At 43.7% G+C, this 18,031-nt stretch overlaps 1 protein-coding gene across 1 annotated transcript in view; it reads right to left on the minus strand.

Moving 5' to 3' along the window:
- Nucleotides 1-2,095: 2,095 nt before the first annotated feature.
- LOC127333743 (DNA mismatch repair protein MSH3) overlaps nt 2,096-18,031 on the minus strand; it is a 202,183-nt gene continuing 186,247 nt past the window's right edge. Inside the window, exon 13 of the mRNA XM_071826156.1 lies at nt 2,096-2,126. The gene's annotated coding sequence lies outside the window, so the exon portion shown is untranslated. The remainder of the gene's footprint in view (nt 2,127-18,031) is intronic.

Here is an 18,031-nt window from a genome sequence, read left to right on the forward strand (position 1 = left end):
TAGGATTATATTTAAATAGCACCTTGAAATACCCAAGGTAGATACTACTCTTATTATGGGTTGGTCTTAATTAAGTGGTTGATCACCACCATGGTTCTAATCAAATGGTGTAGCACTAGATTATTCTTAAGTTCCATAATGAAGCATGAGCTTTAATTAGTGAACAATTATAGGGTTCTCATCATATTCAGCTAATGGCAATTGGTTTGAATCTCAATTAGGGCTTGGTTTTATATTATGATCACCATAGTGATACATAGACTAGGTTTGAGATATAATTCTAGTTTGTAGAATTGGGATGACATCATATTGCATTTGTTAGGGTTTACTCTCCTCTATACATGATAAAATGGTTACTTGCTTAATAGTTCATGTGCTCCTTCAATTACTAAGGACTTGAGAATTGGTTTTATCTGATTCCAATTGACTTCTACTATTATCCTAATTCATTATTTAATTAATTAAAGTGGCTATGGTTCTATTTATAGTTAACTTTGGTCATATGGATGGATGGTTTCTCACCATATTAAGTATGGAGTTATACTCTAAGGTTCTTTAATTTATGAAATATAGATATGGTAGGATTCTACTGATGATCACCAAGTGGTTCACAAATTAAGGTTGGGATATAAGCCTAGGTTTGCTTACTAGTTACCTCCCTATGATTTCGTGTGGTGAATGATATCTAGTTATCCTATTAGGGTTTAACTTATCCTCACATACCTCCAAAGCATGATCATATATTATATATGATCATCTTGTTCTTAATATCTTAACCTCAGGTTCTCTAGGGTTTATGATCATTACACAATTTATAATGATCAAGGTTGGACTTCCTAAGGTATCTCTGATGAATTTGGTTTCTCACTCCCAAGATTAAGTGTTGTCTTGATCAACTAAATATAGACTTTCTTTTATAGTTTCTTGAATAGACATAATTATGGTTGTCTCAATAATTTATATCCCAGGAGTTTGCCTGAGATAATTCTTAGGGTTCTTTCCAGGGAATGATGATATAAGCATCTGGGTATATGGATAGTTCTCTTCCCCAAGTCCAAGTGTTGCCTCATTAACTTGAGTGTAACACCATAACTTGAGTTCTCTCATATAGGAATAGTTATTCTAGGGTTTATGGTGTACTCCTAATATTTATTTAGGTAGCTAAGCTAAGGATTCAATTGTCTAACTTAGTTGGATTAGTCCAATCCTTATTTCCCTAATTCATGGATATAGTCTTATTCCACTTGGTATTTGGTTATCTCATCACTCCAAGATGAAATGGTTTACCTCCTAATACTATAGTTCAAAGGTTGTCCTTTATTCTTAAATAGGTAAAGCTTGGATTGGTATTAATGGTCTCTCTCATTTTGGGAAGGACTTTAATACTAACTTCAGGTTAGGCTCCATAGGGATTGATGTGATCATCAATATCTATGTTTAAAATAAATGGTTTCTCTCTCTAGGAATGTCTTGAGTAAGATCCTAGGGTTCCTCTTAAAGATGATGATTTGAATACTTGGATATTTATCCAAGGTTTAACTCAAGGTTTGTTAATGCTTCTCTAATAGCTAGAATAAAACTCTCACCTCTCTAGGTTTGATGCTTAACTATTTGGAATAGAGAAAGATATATATTTCTAGAGTTGATCTCCTTGTTATGTTTCCAAGACTAGAGTAGAATGAATACCATGAGGTTCATGGTAGGATCAAGGATTTGTTTAAGACATGGAAAAGATAAGTGAAGAATGGTTTCTCCATTTATTGTTACTTGATTTCCAAATAGATGTATGTTCATATGTTATGGTAAGGATTACCATATTATAATCTTTTATAAGATCAAGCATTTGATCATTGAGTAAAGTGTTGTTGTGTTGATTATTAGTTCCATTTGATCTAACCCCTTAGATCAAATTATCTCTACCCAAAACAAAGTTTTAACAAAGTCACATTGAGGTGTATAGCGCTTGACTTGATGAGCTACTTCAATTCCACCAAGGTCAAGTGAAACTTCAGTTACTGTGACTGTTTTACTTTAAAGCGCGAAAATTCCCCAGATTTTCTATGCATGAATGCAATGCACACATCTGTTTCCTCTATTTTTGTAACCCCAATACCTGGGATATTACAGTCTCTACCCCTTAAACTAAACTTCGTCCTCGAAGTTTGATCACTCTCACGTTTCCGAAGTGTGGATCTGACTTGTGCAGACTATATCTTTTCTCGAACTCCGTATTGATCTTGTTGGATATATTTGAATATATCCCTTGTCCAGATTCTTCCTGGAATCCATTAGTGCCTGTCTCTGAACCATGGTTCTTTACTTCAATTCCACGATTTCTTTCAATATCCTAATCTTGTTTCTTTTCCCATTGAAGATTCAATGATTGGGACTAATTCTGATGCTGCTAGTCTCAACTGAAGACTAATCTAACAACATTCTCCTAATTGATAAATAGGTCTTTGTTTTCCCTTACTACCAAAACTGCAATAATGGTACTAAGTAAGGTACTTAACATGGAAATGATCATGGTGGTTTATTCCTCTAAGAATGGATTAGACTCATTTAGTCCATCCAATCATGGTTTATAGTTGATACCTATAACTATTTTGTGTTCTTTAGGTTCCATGAAAGGAATCATTCTATTAGTCTTTGATATTGGTATGTTCAATCTTCTTCATTCTTTGACCATCTTGGGATTTATTGGTCTACGTTATTTTCTTTGTCCAACTTCTTTATGCTTGACTTACTTGAGCTTTCATACTTCTGAGTAACTACTACTCACTTTCTCAAGTTGTAGTCCACTTCTTTCTTCCTCGAGGTATGAACCTCGGTTCTGGTCTGACATCCTTCTGAAAGTAGGGTTCGATAATCTTACGAAAATAAGATCGAACTTCCTCTCAGTTCAGACCTTCTCCATCAATCTTGCTCAAAATATTGAGTTATTGTATATCCAACTCAATCTTTACTCTACCCCTTAGAGTTTTCTTATGGTCTTCAGCTCCTTTTCTTCCAACCATTGGACTTATGGTTAGAATGTTGGTCTGGGTCTAGCTTATGGTTTATACTTTTCTAAAGGTCTTGTGAAGAATCTTTGTGGTATATCCACTCAATTGTGGACATCCAATGTGAATCCTTCGACTAAATGATTATAGGTTATTGTTATTTCGCTGGTAAAATTTTATTTATTTACAACTTCTTGGTACAATTAATCCAATGATGGACTACTTGATACCAATTATGGCTATTTGTTACCTAAACTGGATCTTATTATAGGTTCTGATCAACTGGACGAAACATCTTCTACTTTATCTCGCAGTTTTGATCCTATACCACAACAGTGGTCTTCTGATACCAACTATGATCTTCTTATCTCTGCTATGGTTTCATAAGTCATCTTCCTTCTGTCGGGGTTTATTTTGCAAGAGAACCACTAACTGACACTATGAATATAGTATCCGAAGTGATTTCCCATGCATTCCCTCTTCCATGATGACTAGGGATCTGCTTGAGCTTCACCATAATCATCATATTTCCCACCTTCATGCTTCTTCTGTACTAAAGTACTCCTCTGTTGAGGTAAGCATGAGTTTCTGATTGTACTTCTTTCAGAGTATTGTGGTTACTTCCCACAACTTTACTTCATTTCTCCGATGAACCTTCATCTTGTCTTCGGAATCTTCCAGAATTCGTCGCTTCCTCACACGTTTACTATTACCCTCTAGATCTATAGCACCAAGTAAGGACTTGATATTGCAACATGCATTTGCATATCAAAGTCAAACTTCATGTATGGATCTAGTCAAACAATGAAAATCCAAATAAATCCAAGAAGATTCAGCTTTGTGCATATAATACGCATCATCATAAGCCTGAATAAAATAGTTGAGTAAAACATCTCTAAACATCAGGCTGAGATGTGTAGTATATACACCACATAAGATAGGTTTATATCGTGATACTTATCACTTATATATGGAGTTCTACTATTTGTCTCAACCTTTACCTTAATTGCACATTTGCAAAGAGATAAACTTGAAACAAAGTGATATGGAATAGTTGGGGTTGACCTAAAGTTCTTTGGAAGTATTAACTTAGCTTCCATTTTGTTGAGGACTACTTCACATGATATGTCTAGGTTCCAACATTGCTACTCTAAACACATACTATGGAAATATAGCCCCTATACTTCCAAGTGTTTGTATTACCATAAGACTATGGTCTTGATGTGCTTGGCACACTTCCCATTGTCTTGGAACAAAAATATTGCCTTATTGTTGAACACCGGACTTCTTATTGTACTCCTCCTAAGGATTTATGATGTTCTAATCCATCACATAACGATTCTCAGGTGAATCATATATGATTAGCAACTCTACCATGTAAGTGGACATATATAATTCCTATCACTCTTCCTTATTTCCCATGATTGATTCATCATGGTCTATACTACCTCATATAAATTATATTTTTCACTTACTATTAGTTGTTTCACAAGTTTGGATAATTTACTTACCCATTACTTGTATTAGTTTACATCATCTAGTAGGATATCTTAATTATCTTCATCACTTGATATTACTCCTATTCTAGGTCTGAATACTTTTATTTAATCATAATAGGTGTTGGTACACATCTTCCAATAGGATATCTTCCTTATGGTTGTATCCTCTCTTTGGACTACCATGTATTATATACCAACTGTGATCTACTCATCTATTGTTTAAGGACTTAATGGTATACTACATATTTGGGATTAGCTGACTGACTTTACTTTATCTTGGTAAGCTAGGTAAGAAATGTTGACTCAAGTGTGTCAGGATTATTCTCAAGTGAATATCCATCTCAAGTCATAAGAACTATTTGGTTTAACTAAGACAACTTCCTATAGACACTACCAATCCTGTAGGTCTCCTTTAAAGGGTTTTTAATCCTAGGGTCAAAGCATATGCTCTGATACCAACTGAGGTGACCCGACATACCACTGCATGGTGTAGTATGCAAGTCTGATATAACACCAATGAAACAACGTTCCACTAGTATTATATCGCTCAGAGTGGTACAACAGAAACATATGCGGTTCCAAGGCATGTCTATAGAATTACAACACTGACTCTATTACATAAGATCAGCACAGCCTCCTACTTTACAATGAGGTAAAACTGCAGATAACTCCAGAAGAACGACTCGTAGTCTAATCCTATCACGAACTCTATTTGAAGAGTATTTAACTAGCTATAGAGGCTAAGAATAGATTCTAGCTAAATAGGAGCTAGGTTTAGGAAGCTAGTTCCCTTCTATGGCTAAACTAGGTTTTCTCCTTGATGGATGTGGTATCTGACTCCTCTTACAGGGTCCTGTATCTTGAAGTAGTTGTTGACTCCTCGGTCTTCGAGTTGCACTGTAGATCCCCCTTCGATGCCTCAATATCTAAGCAGGGGATTTAAGAGTGGGATGAGTACGAGCGTACTCAACAAGTTCATTATAGGAAAGAGGTGTTTAATGCACTAGCTACGGCATTAGACCAGAAAGTCTAATACCAATGCAGGTTTTCATAATCATTTCTTCAAAAGGTTGCTTTTATTCAGAAGAACTATGTCCGTCAGCCTTCACCGGTTTACTAGAACTTCATGGAGCTCCTTTCCGGCCGCGTTCGCAGTTCCATATCCCGGAACAGGGAGTGACAGGTCACGGTTCTTTACACTCTGCAGAGGTGTGTTGCTTTACCCATAAGAGATCTTAACTTTGGTGCCAACCGAGCTTAAGTTCTCGTCCACACTTCCTTTGGTGTGAGGCCCGGTATAAGGTCTAGCCAATCATGTTCCTCCCCTACCTCGAACACCCACCCTTTGTTGCATGCCCCGACCCTGGGTCCTCGCCGGTCCCATTATTCCCACTCACGGGTGGACCCCGACCACGACAACAGTTTGGGACTCGTTAACCAAACTCCTTCGCCGGTAGCTGCAACCCATCATAGACCGCAATACCGTGGGGACTTAAGGCTTCCCCAGCCAACCACTTGTTCTTCGAGCGACAAGTGTCTACGGACTATGCCGTGGGGACTTAAGGCTTCCACAGCCAACCGCTTGCCCTGACAGATACAAGTGTCTACGGTAAAGCGCATCCGTTGATGAACGAGAGGTGGAAACACTTTTGACTACTCCGTCCCACTCCGGATCTTATGGTTAACACGGGTATTACGGCACAAGAATCACTGGACGACATTTGTTGTTTAATCCTAGATGGATATAAACCCTTGCAATGGAACCTCCACCATATCAACACAATCCATGGTTCCATTGCCCACCACATAGTCATATTCATAGTTATGAAAATAGTGGTTTTGGTTTTTATGCAATAGTGATAATCATAGTACTTTGCAAGTAATTTGATAAAGATACTCAAATGACATGAGCAAGTGATGAACTTGCCTTTCTTGACTACAAGATTATGCAGACAAGGTCTTCGGTACGCAATAACTCCAAATTCTGAAATAGCATCATCGTCCGGTAAGGACGATGTTTAAAAGATTGGCAAGGATGCAATAATGCATAAGTATGAGATGCAATCGCTCTAAGCGTGACCTAACCCCGATAATTTAGGATCAGTGAGTTGTAATGATTGGTTTAGGGTGTGTTGCACTTTTAGAGTGATTTGCAAACAAGGTTCTTATTCAGGGTTGTGTTGTTTTAGAATTATAAGCAGGTGGCAAAATGAATAGTAACAATCATACACAACCAGGAATAGTAGTTGTATAATAAGTAAAGAGAAGCTGGCAATTTTAAGTCCTATAATGCATGGTTGATGATTACTTATTATATAATTCAAGAGAATAATTTTTGGAGAACATGTTCTTTAATGAAGAACAAGTATGATAATTAGGTTGGTGGGGTTCTATGGTTTTCTATGGTTCTAATTGGTTTCTGGAGTAAGTAGTAGATGAATCACAACATAGTTGGATTCATTAGCAACTAGGCTTGATTGGTTTTACTTAAGCATAAGCAACTTAAGCAATTAATTATTCATGGTTGCTATCATGGTTGGTATACCTTGCTAGTGATAGTTGGTTATTGGCTATAGGTTCTATTAGGTAGGATTGATGATGATTTCCTTATTTTCTTCAAAAGAATAACTTTTGAAGAACATACTTCTTAAGTATTAAGAAGTATTGCAATTAGGGTTGAGGTTGTCTAGGGTTGGTTATTGGATCTACTGAGGAAGGAATGTTGGTTTCCTAAATAGGATGATTAATAATTATCTCACATTGATAGGGTTTAGTGGAGTATGGTTAGGTAAGACAAGATAATAAGCATGGTTGCTATTAGGGATCATCACCAGGGTGTGATGCTAATTAAATAGGAATGGTTAAGGTTGATAAGTTGGATGTTAGGAACTAGGGTTTAGATATGGTTGATCCAATTGGATCAACTAAGTTGGATAGGTACGTGTATATGGACTACTATATGATTGATGATGGGGCTCCTACAATTTTTATGTGGCATGGCATGTGTTTAATTCCTGTTATGATACTATGGATGAAAAATAGAATACCATGAGTACATGTGAGGATCTAGGGTTTGGGTTTTAGAAGTAATTTAGGGTTTACATGTAATGATGGAACTAGGGTTCCTAATTAATTTAGGGTTTTAGGGGTCACATGAAATGATGAGTTCCTGGTTCTATTACTTATGAAATTAGGGTTTTCTAAATACCCTAAAGTTCTTGAATTAATAACTTCACTTTAAGGTTGAAGTTATTAATAACTTTGAAATAAAATTAATATTGGATTTGGCATTTTATTATTTTCAATGAATTAATAATTAAGGTAATTATTAATCAGGGTTTAAATCCTCCTATTAAGGATTTAATAAATTATAAGCAAAGGAAAATTAGTTTTATTATTTTCCTGATTTGCTTATTGGTTTTTATTAATTTTAGAAGTTTTTCTTTATTATTGAATTTTAATTAAATTTGGAATTAAAATTAAAGGTTTAAATAACAAGCATTAAATAATTAAATTTTTAATAAAAATAAAAATTTCATTTTATATTTTTATTGATAGAGTTTTCTTTTCTAAGAATTTTAATATCTTATATTTATTTTTCTGAGTTATATTGAATTTTAAACAATTTGACAAAGTTTCAGTAATTTGAAGGATTTAAATTAACACTGGAAAAGCTAACTACACCCGGTCTAAGCTACCCCTAGCCACTGACTGGTGGGCCAGTGGTCCACGCTGGCTGCCACGGTGGCGTCGAGGTGGCAACCATGGCCACCACCGGCGGCCAGCCGTGGACGACGCCGGCGTTCCCGAAGTCCTGCTGGGGCGTGCAGGGGCGCGTTTGATGAGGTCTAAGACCCCGGGGGTGGCCCGATCTCGTAGCTTGACCCCGAAATCCAAGGGAAGAGGTGGGAGAGTGCGAAGAACACAAAGAACACGACGAACACGAGGAACTTCGAGACTCACACACGCACACCAACCCGATACACCCGATGTTTACCTCCGTGGCTCGATGGACCACGCCAATAGAATCTCCGAGGAAGAGGCGCGCGGCAGAATTCCCGGAGAGAGATTGGGGTTGGAGAAGAAGAGCTTGATGAGAGAGAGTAACTTGTACTAGAATCTCACTCAACAAGATCCAAATCAACAACCAAGGTGCCTTGATTACAGAGGGATGATACCCAAGGGAGACTAAGCTCAAAGGTAGGTTTGAGTTCAAAACAAGTCTAACCCTAATCTGGAGGAAGGGGTGAGGTACTTATAGGTCCAAATTCGTACAGGGGTAAAATCGGCACTACATAAATTATCCTGGTCCATAGATGCGAAATCAACGGTTGAGATGAAGTCAACAGGGGCGGGGCCGGCAGTGCCGGTGAGGTTTGGCCGGCAGTGCCGGTGTGGCCGGCAGTGCCGTTGGACCTGGGCCGGCAGTGCCGGTCTTAGCCTTCTTCGCGTCTTCAGCTGGTGGGTCCGGCAGTGCCGGGGTATGGGGAGCGGCAGTGCCGGGGTGAGCAGGCCGGCAGTGCCGGGCGCTGGAGGCCGATCTTGCAGGGTGTGCAGCCGGCAGCGTGCACTGGAGGCCGGCAGTGCCGGCCCTGGGGGGCGTCCTTCGGTGGCCACTCTTCTTCTCCTCCTTCCTTGTCCATCTTCGGGTCTGCTGCGACGTCCTTCTCTCGAGGTTCATATCTGATAACACAAAGCATATCGGCCTGAGGTAGCAGTCCATCCAATGGGGTATCGAGATCAAGGGTAGTGAGGAGTGAGTTCACCTTATCATGTAGCGCTTTGACTCGGGCTCGCTTCATCGGTCCACTTGGGGGACTTGTTGGTCTTGGTGTGGAGGTGTCCAAAGGCCACCCCACATCATCTCCCCCCCCTTGGGAAAGAGTCGTCCTCGACTCTTGTGCCTCCTCATCTTCATGATATGGCGATAAGTCCGCAACGTTGAATGTGTTGCTCACCAAGTACTTGGAGGTGGGAATGTCGATGACGTAAGCGTTGTTGTTGATGCGTTTGAGGACCTTGAAGGGGCCATCTCCTCTTGGGAGGTGGATCCAAACGAGGTCGCCTTCTTGAAATATGCGTTCCTTCTTCTTGGCGTCGAGGCGGGTAGCTTGACGAAGCACATGTTCTTGAATTGTAGCTCTTGTTTCTTCATGAAGTTTCTTCACGGCGGCGGTGCGCTTGTCAAAATCCATGTTGATCCGCTCATGAAGGGGAAGCGGGAGTATGTCGAGTGGCATGAGCGGCTCAAACCCGTAGACGACCATGAAGGGACTCCTTGATGTTGTCGAGTGCTTGGCGCGGTTGTAGGCGAACTCCGCGTGTGGAAGGCACTCTTCCCATGACTTCAAGTTCTTCTTCACGAGGATGCGTAGGAGGGTGGAGAGGCTTCGATTGACCACTTCCGTTTGGCCGTCCGTTTGCGGGTGCGAGGATGATGAGAATAAGAGCTTCACTCCAAACTTTGCCATGAGCGACTTCCAAAGATAACTCATGAACTTGACGTCTCGATCCAACACAATGCTTTGCGGTACTCCATGTAGGCGGACAATTTCCCTGAAAAACAACGAAGCAATGTGTGAAGCATCGTCGCTCTTGTGACAAGGTATGAAATGAGCCATTTTAGAGAATCTATCCACTACCACAAATATGGAATCATGACCATTCTTGGTGCGAGGCAATCCTAGAACGAAATCCATGCTAATATCGGTCCATGGTGCATAAGGAATCGGCAATGGGGTGTAAAGACCATAAGGGTTGGAGGTAGACTTAGCTTGTAAGCAAGTGGTGCACCGGCGGCAAAGGCGTTCCACATCGCGGTACATTCTTGGCCAATAGTAGTGGGTTGAGAGCATGGTGTATGTCTTCTCTCGACCAAAGTGTCCCATAAGACCACCTCCATGTGACTCTTGCAAAAGCAATTTTCGAAGCGAGGACTCGGGAATGCAAATCTTGTTAGCTTTAAACAAGTAGCCATCATGCAAATAGAAATCATCCACTCCTCGCTCAACGAAGCATTTCTCAAATATGGGAGCAAAGAAAGAATCGAAAGGATAGAGTTCTTTGATCTCTTCAAGTCCCAAGACATGAAAATCCAAACGAGTAAGCAAAAGGGTGTTTTTGCGGGAAAGAGCATCCGCCACAACATTGTCCTTGCCCTTCTTGTATTTGATCACATATGGAAAGGACTCAATGAACTCGACCCATTTTGCATGTCGTTTGTTCAAGTTGTGTTGGCTTTTCAAATACTTCAAGGACTCGTGATCGGAATGAATGATAAACTCTTTAGGCCAAAGATAGTGTTGCCAAACTTCAAGAACACGAACCAAAGCGTAGAGCTCCTTGTCATATATAGGATAGTTGAGGCGTGCGCCATCTAACTTCTCACTATAATATGCCACGGGTTTGCCCTCTTGCATAAGAACACCACCAATACCAAGCCCACTTGCATCACACTCAATCTCAAAAGTTTTTGCAAAATTTGGAAGAACAAGAAGGGGAGCTTCGGTAAGGTGTTTCTTCAACTCATCAAAAGCATTTTGTTGGGCCTTGCCCCAAACAAACGGAACATTCTTCTTGGTAAGCTCATTCAAAGGGCAAGCAATGGTGCTAAAATCTTTCACAAAGCGGCGGTAAAACCCGGCAAGTCCATGAAAACTTCGGACTTGACCAACATTTGTAGGAGTAGGCCAATTGTGGATGGCCTCCACCTTGGAAGAATCAACTTCAATCCCATTAGCGGAAACCACAAAGCCAAGGAAAACCAATTTGTTTTGAGCAAAGGTGCACTTGGGGAGGTTAGCATAAAGCTTTTCATGACGCAAGATGCACAAGACCTCTCTCACATGTTGCACATGGTCCTCGAGGTTTTTGCTATAAATGAGAATATCATCGAAATAGACAACCACACTCTTGCCAATGAGAGGACGCAAGATGTGATTCATGAGGCGCATGAAAGTAGATGGAGCATTGGAAAGACCGAAAGGCATAACGAGCCATTCATAGAGACCGAGTTTGGTCTTGAATGCCGTTTTCCATTCATCACCAATGGCCATGCGGATTTGATGGTAGCCACTACGCAAATCGACTTTAGAGAAAATCGTGGCACCACTTAACTCGTCAAGCATGTCATCTAAACGCGGAATGGGATGGCGGTAACAGACGGTAATGGCATTGATGGGGCGACAATCCATACACATCCGTTGCGTCTCATCCGGTTTAGGCACAAGAATCACGGGAACCGCACAAGGGCTAAGGCTTTCGCGGACGTACCCTTTGGCGAGGAGATCTTGAATTTGGCGTTGGATCTCCTTTGTATCCTCGGGGTTGGTGCGGTAGGCGGCACGGTTTGGAAGCGGAACGCCGGGTACGAGGTCAATGCGGTGTTCTATGCCTCGAAGTGGTGGTAGTCCATGAGGGAGCTCGTCGGGGAAGACGTCTTGAAACTCCTTCAAAAGAGACAACAAAGACGAAGGAATGTTGGTTAAGTCGTTAGTCGCCGACGATGGTCCTTTGCATATGAGCACATAGTGCAATATGGTGGATGGGTTCTCTTGGAGCTCTCTCCACTCACTCTTGGTGGCTAGAAGGACACTCTTGGACTCACTCATATATGGCTTGTGGCGCTCACTATCTTTGTTGTGGGTTGCTCCCTCTCCTCTCATCTCACTATGGTGGGTGCGGAGTTGTGCCCTCGCTAAAGCCTTCACATTATCCGCGATGATTTGGCTAGGAGTCATCGGGCGCAACTCAAACTTCTTGTCGTTGACCTTGAAGGTGTATGTGTTGGAGAGTCCATCATGTATAGCCTTCTTGTCAAATTGCGAAGGGCGGCCAAGCAACATGTGGCACACCGTCATGGGTACCACATCACACTCAATAGTATCCTCATAAGGTCCAATCTTGAAAGTGACGGTGATGGTATGTTGTATCTTGACGTTGCCCTTGTCACTCAACCATTGGATATGGTAAGGGTGAGGATGCTTGCGGAGAGTGAGGTTGAGCTTCTCACACAACTCGGTGCTTGCAAGGTTATGGCAACTTCCACTGTCGATGATGACCTTGATCGATTTGCCACCAATTCCGGCACGGGTTTGGAATATGTTGCACCGTTGGTCTTCCATAGCTTGCGGTTGAGTTGTTAGCACCCTTGTGACCACAAGTGAGGGACTTGGGTCATGCTCACATAAGAGAGGATCTTCTCCACTTTCTTGCTCATAAGCTTCTTCACTTTCCACGGCGGCTTGCACAAGGGCCTCGTATTCATCTTCATCTAGTGTCTCAATGTCACCATTCTCCATAGTGATCATAACCTTGGTGTTCTTGCACTCAAATGATTTGTGACCTTGGGTGCCACACTTGAAGCAAGTGACACTAGATGGTCCCGTGGATGCCTTAGAGGAGGCGGTGGAGGAGACCGTTTGCTTCATACGACTTTGGATAGTCGGTTTCTTGGATGGTGTAGAGGATGCGTCGGCCTTGACACTTGTGGTATGAGGAGTTGATGTAGTCGGAGGAGTTGATGAAGCGAGCTTGGAGGAGAAGTAGGTCTTGACCTTGGAGTACTTGATGTCCTCAATCACTTGGCGCTCGGCCTTCGATGCTTGGTGGACCAACTCAACCATGTTGGAGTATGGTTGGAACTCGACGATCCTCTTGATGGGGTAATTGAGGCCATTGAAGAAGCGAGCAATGGTTTGTTCCTCGGACTCTTGGATGTTGGCTCGCATCATAGTGAGCTCCATCTCCTTGTAGAACTCCTCAACGGTCTTGGTGCCTTGCTTCAACTTTTGGAGCTTGTTGAAGAGGTCGGTCATGTAGTGAGTTGGGACAAAGCGAGCATGCATCTCTTTCTTCATCTCTTCCCAAGTGTCAATTGGAGGTTCACCCTTCTCTTCCCTAAGAGTGAGGACTTGCTCCCACCAAGTGTTGGCGTAATCCTCAAACTCAAGTGATGCCATAGCCACTTTCTTGGCACCGGAGTAGTTGTGGATGCGGAATATCTTGTCAACCTTGAGTGCCCATGAGAGGTAGGCCTCGGCATCTTCTTCACCCTTGAACTTTGGCATGGTGAATTTGAGTCTTCCAAACATGTTTTCTTCATCCTCCAAGTTTCTTCGACGAGGAGGGGCGCCTTCATCTCTTGCGGCTTGAGGAGGGATAGGAGGTCTTCTACGGCCAACCATAGCATTGGGTTGGCGTTGAAGGTGTACACTAGCTTCGCTTGGTTCATGGTGATGATGTTGTTGAAGATCTTGTCGAGGTTGGTGATGGGGCTCATTGTTGGCCCTTTCATCTTGAGCTTGTGGTGGACCAACTCCCCTTCCACGTTGGTCATGGCGAGGATGGCGACGAAGGTCTCGCCGAGGTGGAACTTGAGGACCTTGGTCTTGGGGTTGGTCGTCACGCCCATGGTGGGCATGGCGATCCGCTTGGTGATGATCTTGTTGTAGGACTTGGTCTTGTGGAGGGCGCTCATGAGGACGAGCATGGCGATGGATTTCTCCGCGCCTAGAATTGGAGCGAGAATCTTCATGACGAGCTTGTGGGCGATGAGGTCGATGATGGTCTTCGTGCCTTGAGGAAGAGCTTGAGGACGAAAGGCCACCATGAGAGTAGTAATCTTGTGGTGAGCTTGATGAAGAGGAAGTAGAGCGGTGTCGGCGATGGCGACCCAAGTTGGTGATGGCGCGCTTGAGGCTATCCATGCGCTGTTCCATGTTCGCATCATTAGCCGTCATTTGGCCATTCAAGTTGTCCGTAGCTTCACGAAGAAGAGCCAAGTCTTGGTTCACGACGGAGAAGTTGTGAGCCACCTCATCGTATTGCTCATCGATGCGCGTCTCGAAGAGGGCTAGTTGCTCCTTGAACTCTTGTCGATGCATCCATAGGTTGTGTTGAGTCACCAACCTCTCGGTGTTGCGGAGGACTTCTTCATCCCTTGTAGTATCTCCGTTCCTATCCATGATGGCAAGACAAGAACTATGTTGTGTATGTTAGTGGAAGGAGACTACCTCGCACTCTTACCAAGGTAAGATAGTATTGAGGCAATCAACCAAGCCGAAAGTAAGATCAAGTGTATCGGGGACACACGCAAAACCACACGCAAAATCTAGCAAATATGGTGTTAGGCGAGTGTTGTGGAAAGCCAAAAGACAAATCCAAGATCGAGTATGTTGTTAAAAGTGGGTGAGGTCCAAAAATTAAGTGTCCAAATGGTGATCACGAAAACACGAAAGAGGTGGAACGCACACACGAGATAAACGGGGTTAGTGCAACCAAGGAATGGGCGGAAAAGCACAAAAACCAACCAACAAGGTGGTGCCCGGTGTCACACTAACACAAGGAGAGCCAAAGCTTTGGTTGCAACGAGGAGACACCAAGATTTACACGCGGCCTCTCTTCTCGTATCTCTCTTTTGCTTAAAATCTTTTTCTCTTTTGTATATGGTGGCACTTGCACTCGTTTGTGTCTATGGTGGCACTTTCACACTTTTGTATGTATGGATGTATGGTGCAACTTGCACTCTTTTTGTGTTTTTGGGGCTTTTTCACACACTATGTTAGCGTTAGCCTCGCTTTTGCTATCTTGCCACACGAGTGTTTGCTTGGATGCTTTACTCAACACGACACACACACCTCACAATGCGGGGCCACGTGCAATGTCTCGCAACACTAAACAAGCAATGCTCGGGAGGGTTGGATCGCAAAAGGAACGAGGAGTTGCAAGTTATACCTAGATGTGTCGTAGGCGGTGATGATCACGCAACTTGCAATATGGTGGAAGGATCAAGAGTACGTTTGCAAGTCGGGGTGCCGAGAGTGTCGTCGCTTGCGTCGTAGCTGCGGGTTAGTTTTACACAAAAGGCACTCAAACCAGAACAAGCAAACACAAAGGTGAAGACGTGGTCGAAATCTGGCTGGGCGAGCTTGGCTTGTCCCTGGCGGCAGTGCCGGCCTGGTTCGGGCGGCAGTGCCGGCCTGAGCGGCAGTGCCGGCCTGGATGTGGCGGCAGTGCCGGCCTGGGCGGCAGTGCCGGCCTGATAGGGGCGGCAGTGCCGGTCCCTGACGAACAGCTCGAGCTGTTCTTCACGAAAAGCGGGCCAAATCCAACCAAAACGTCAAAAATCGATGGAATTGAGGTCTAGAAAGTGGGGAAAACGTAGATCAACTAGAGGGGCACGAAATCCATGGATCAAAACCACTCAAAACGCAACCAAATCACAGATCGGTCAAGAGGCAATTTGGGGCTATTTTTTGGGAAATTTTCTAGAAACGAAATCGGGTGGGAGGAGGGTCAAATCTGCGGTAACCAAGAGCTGCTGATACCATATGATGAGGTCTAAGACCCCGGGAGTGGCCCGATCTCGTAGCTTGACCCCAAAATCCAAGGGAAGAGGTGGGAGAGTGCGAAGAACACGAAGAACACGACGAACACGAGGAACTCCGAGACTCACACACGCACACCAACCCGATACACCCGATGTTTACCTCCGTGGCTCGATGGACCATGCCAATAGAATCTCCGAGGAAGAGGCGCGCGGCAGAATTCCCGGAGAGAGATTGGGGTTGGAGAAGAAGAGCTTGATGAGAGAGAGAGAGTAACTTGTACTAGAATCTCACTCAACAAGATCCAAATCAACAACCAAGGTGCCTTGATTACAGAGGGATGATACCCAAGGGAGACTAAGCTCAAAGGTAGGTTTGAGTTCAAAACAAGTCTAACCCTAATCTGGAGGAAGGGGTGAGGTACTTATAGGTCCAGATTCGTACAGGGGTAAAATCGGCACTACATAAATTATCCTGGTCCATAGATGCGAAATCAACGGTTGAGATGAAGTCAATAGGGGCGGGGCCGGCAGTGCCGGTGAGGTTTGGCCGGCAGTGCCGGTGTGGCCGGCAGTGCCGTTGGACCTGGGCCGGCAGTGCCGGTCTTAGCCTTCTTCGCGTCTTCAGCTGGTGGGTCCGGCAGTGCCGGGGTCTGGGGAGCGGCAGTGCCGGGGTGAGCAGGCCGGCAGTGCCGGGCGCTGGAGGCCGGCAGTGCCGGGGTGTGCAGGCCGGCAGTGCCGGCCCTGGGAGGGCGTCCTTCGGCGGCCACTCTTCTTCTCCTCCTTCCTTGTCCATCTTCGGGTCTGCTGCGGCGTCCTTCTCTCGAGGTTCATATCTGATAACACAAAGCATATCGGCCTGAGGTAGCAGTCCATCCAATGGGGTATCGAGATCAAGGGTAGTGAGGAGTGAGTTCACCTTATCATGTAGCGCTTTGACTCGGGCTCGCTTCATCGGTCCACCTGGGGGACTTGTTGGTCTTGGTGTGGAGGTGTCCGAAGGCCACCCCACATCAGCGTTGGAGAGTGCTCTCCGAGGCGAACCATCTGGTGGTGGCGCCCCCTCTGAATGGTCACCGGAGGGTGGCCGGCGGCGATGGTCTGCGGCGGTGCTGACGGGTCTACGTTGCGGGGTATGCTAGAGAATGCTAGAGAAGAAGCTAGGATGCGCAGAGGGGTCAGTAGCTCACCGCGAGTACGACGCGTGTGTCGGCGAGGTAGGGGAAGGTCGGGCTCGCCGGAATAGATAGTTGCCGGCGCCAGGGAAGATGAGCTCGGCGGGGATGATTTAGAGCACGGCGGCTTGATTCCTTTTGCGGGATGAGCAAGATGAGCACGGCGGTGACGATGGTTGCTACGGCTTGGCCAGGGAAGGTCTTCACCGGTGGCGATTGAAGATGGGCGGGACAGCCAGGGTTTCGATTTGGGGGAAAATGGGACAGAGGAGGAAGAAATCCGGAGCTGCTGTTCGTCGCGGGGCTTTTATACGGCGCCAAACTGTGCCTCGTCACGACGTCGGTCGAGGAGGAGCTGCCAGCGACGAGGAGAAGTAGGCCACGGCTCGCTGCTGTCCTCCATGCAAGAGATGAGGATGAGGACGACCTCCTCCCTCAGATATTTGACGAAGGGGTAAGTGGTTTGGGCCAGGCTGCTATTGGGCTGCGTTGTTGGGCTCGACTGCTGGGCTGCTGCTGGGTTGCGTCGGCTGGTAAGTCCAGGTAAGCTTTTTCTCCTCTTTCATTTATTTCAGTTTTGCTTTTTTCTGTTTTCCGTTTTGTTAATTTAAATACTATTTTGAATTCAATCATATTTTGTAAATTTGATTGATTGAATTCAAGTAATATTCATTGTAGGCACTTAAAGATTGTTGTTGTGTATTAACAGATTTAATATGTACTAAAACATTAGTTTCTCAATTACTATTAGTACTTGGATTTAAATCTTCCTATTGACATGGATTTGATATCATCTAGAAAACAATCAAATTATTTTCCAATGATATTTTTCTCACTTAGTGATATGTAGGTTTTATTTGGTATTACTTTGCAAGAAACAATTTCATGGTAATATTTATTACTGAATTGCAAATAAGAAGGTGGCTTTAATGGCATGATTTCATGTACTAAAAGGCGTTTAAGGATTTGACTTCATATTTGGGAATGTTGTTACTTATACATAAGTTTATGTGAGCACTTGCTTTTTAA

Source organism: Lolium perenne, chromosome 2 (genome assembly GCF_019359855.2).
Source record: "Lolium perenne isolate Kyuss_39 chromosome 2, Kyuss_2.0, whole genome shotgun sequence".
Classification (NCBI taxonomy): domain Eukaryota; kingdom Viridiplantae; phylum Streptophyta; class Magnoliopsida; order Poales; family Poaceae; genus Lolium; species Lolium perenne.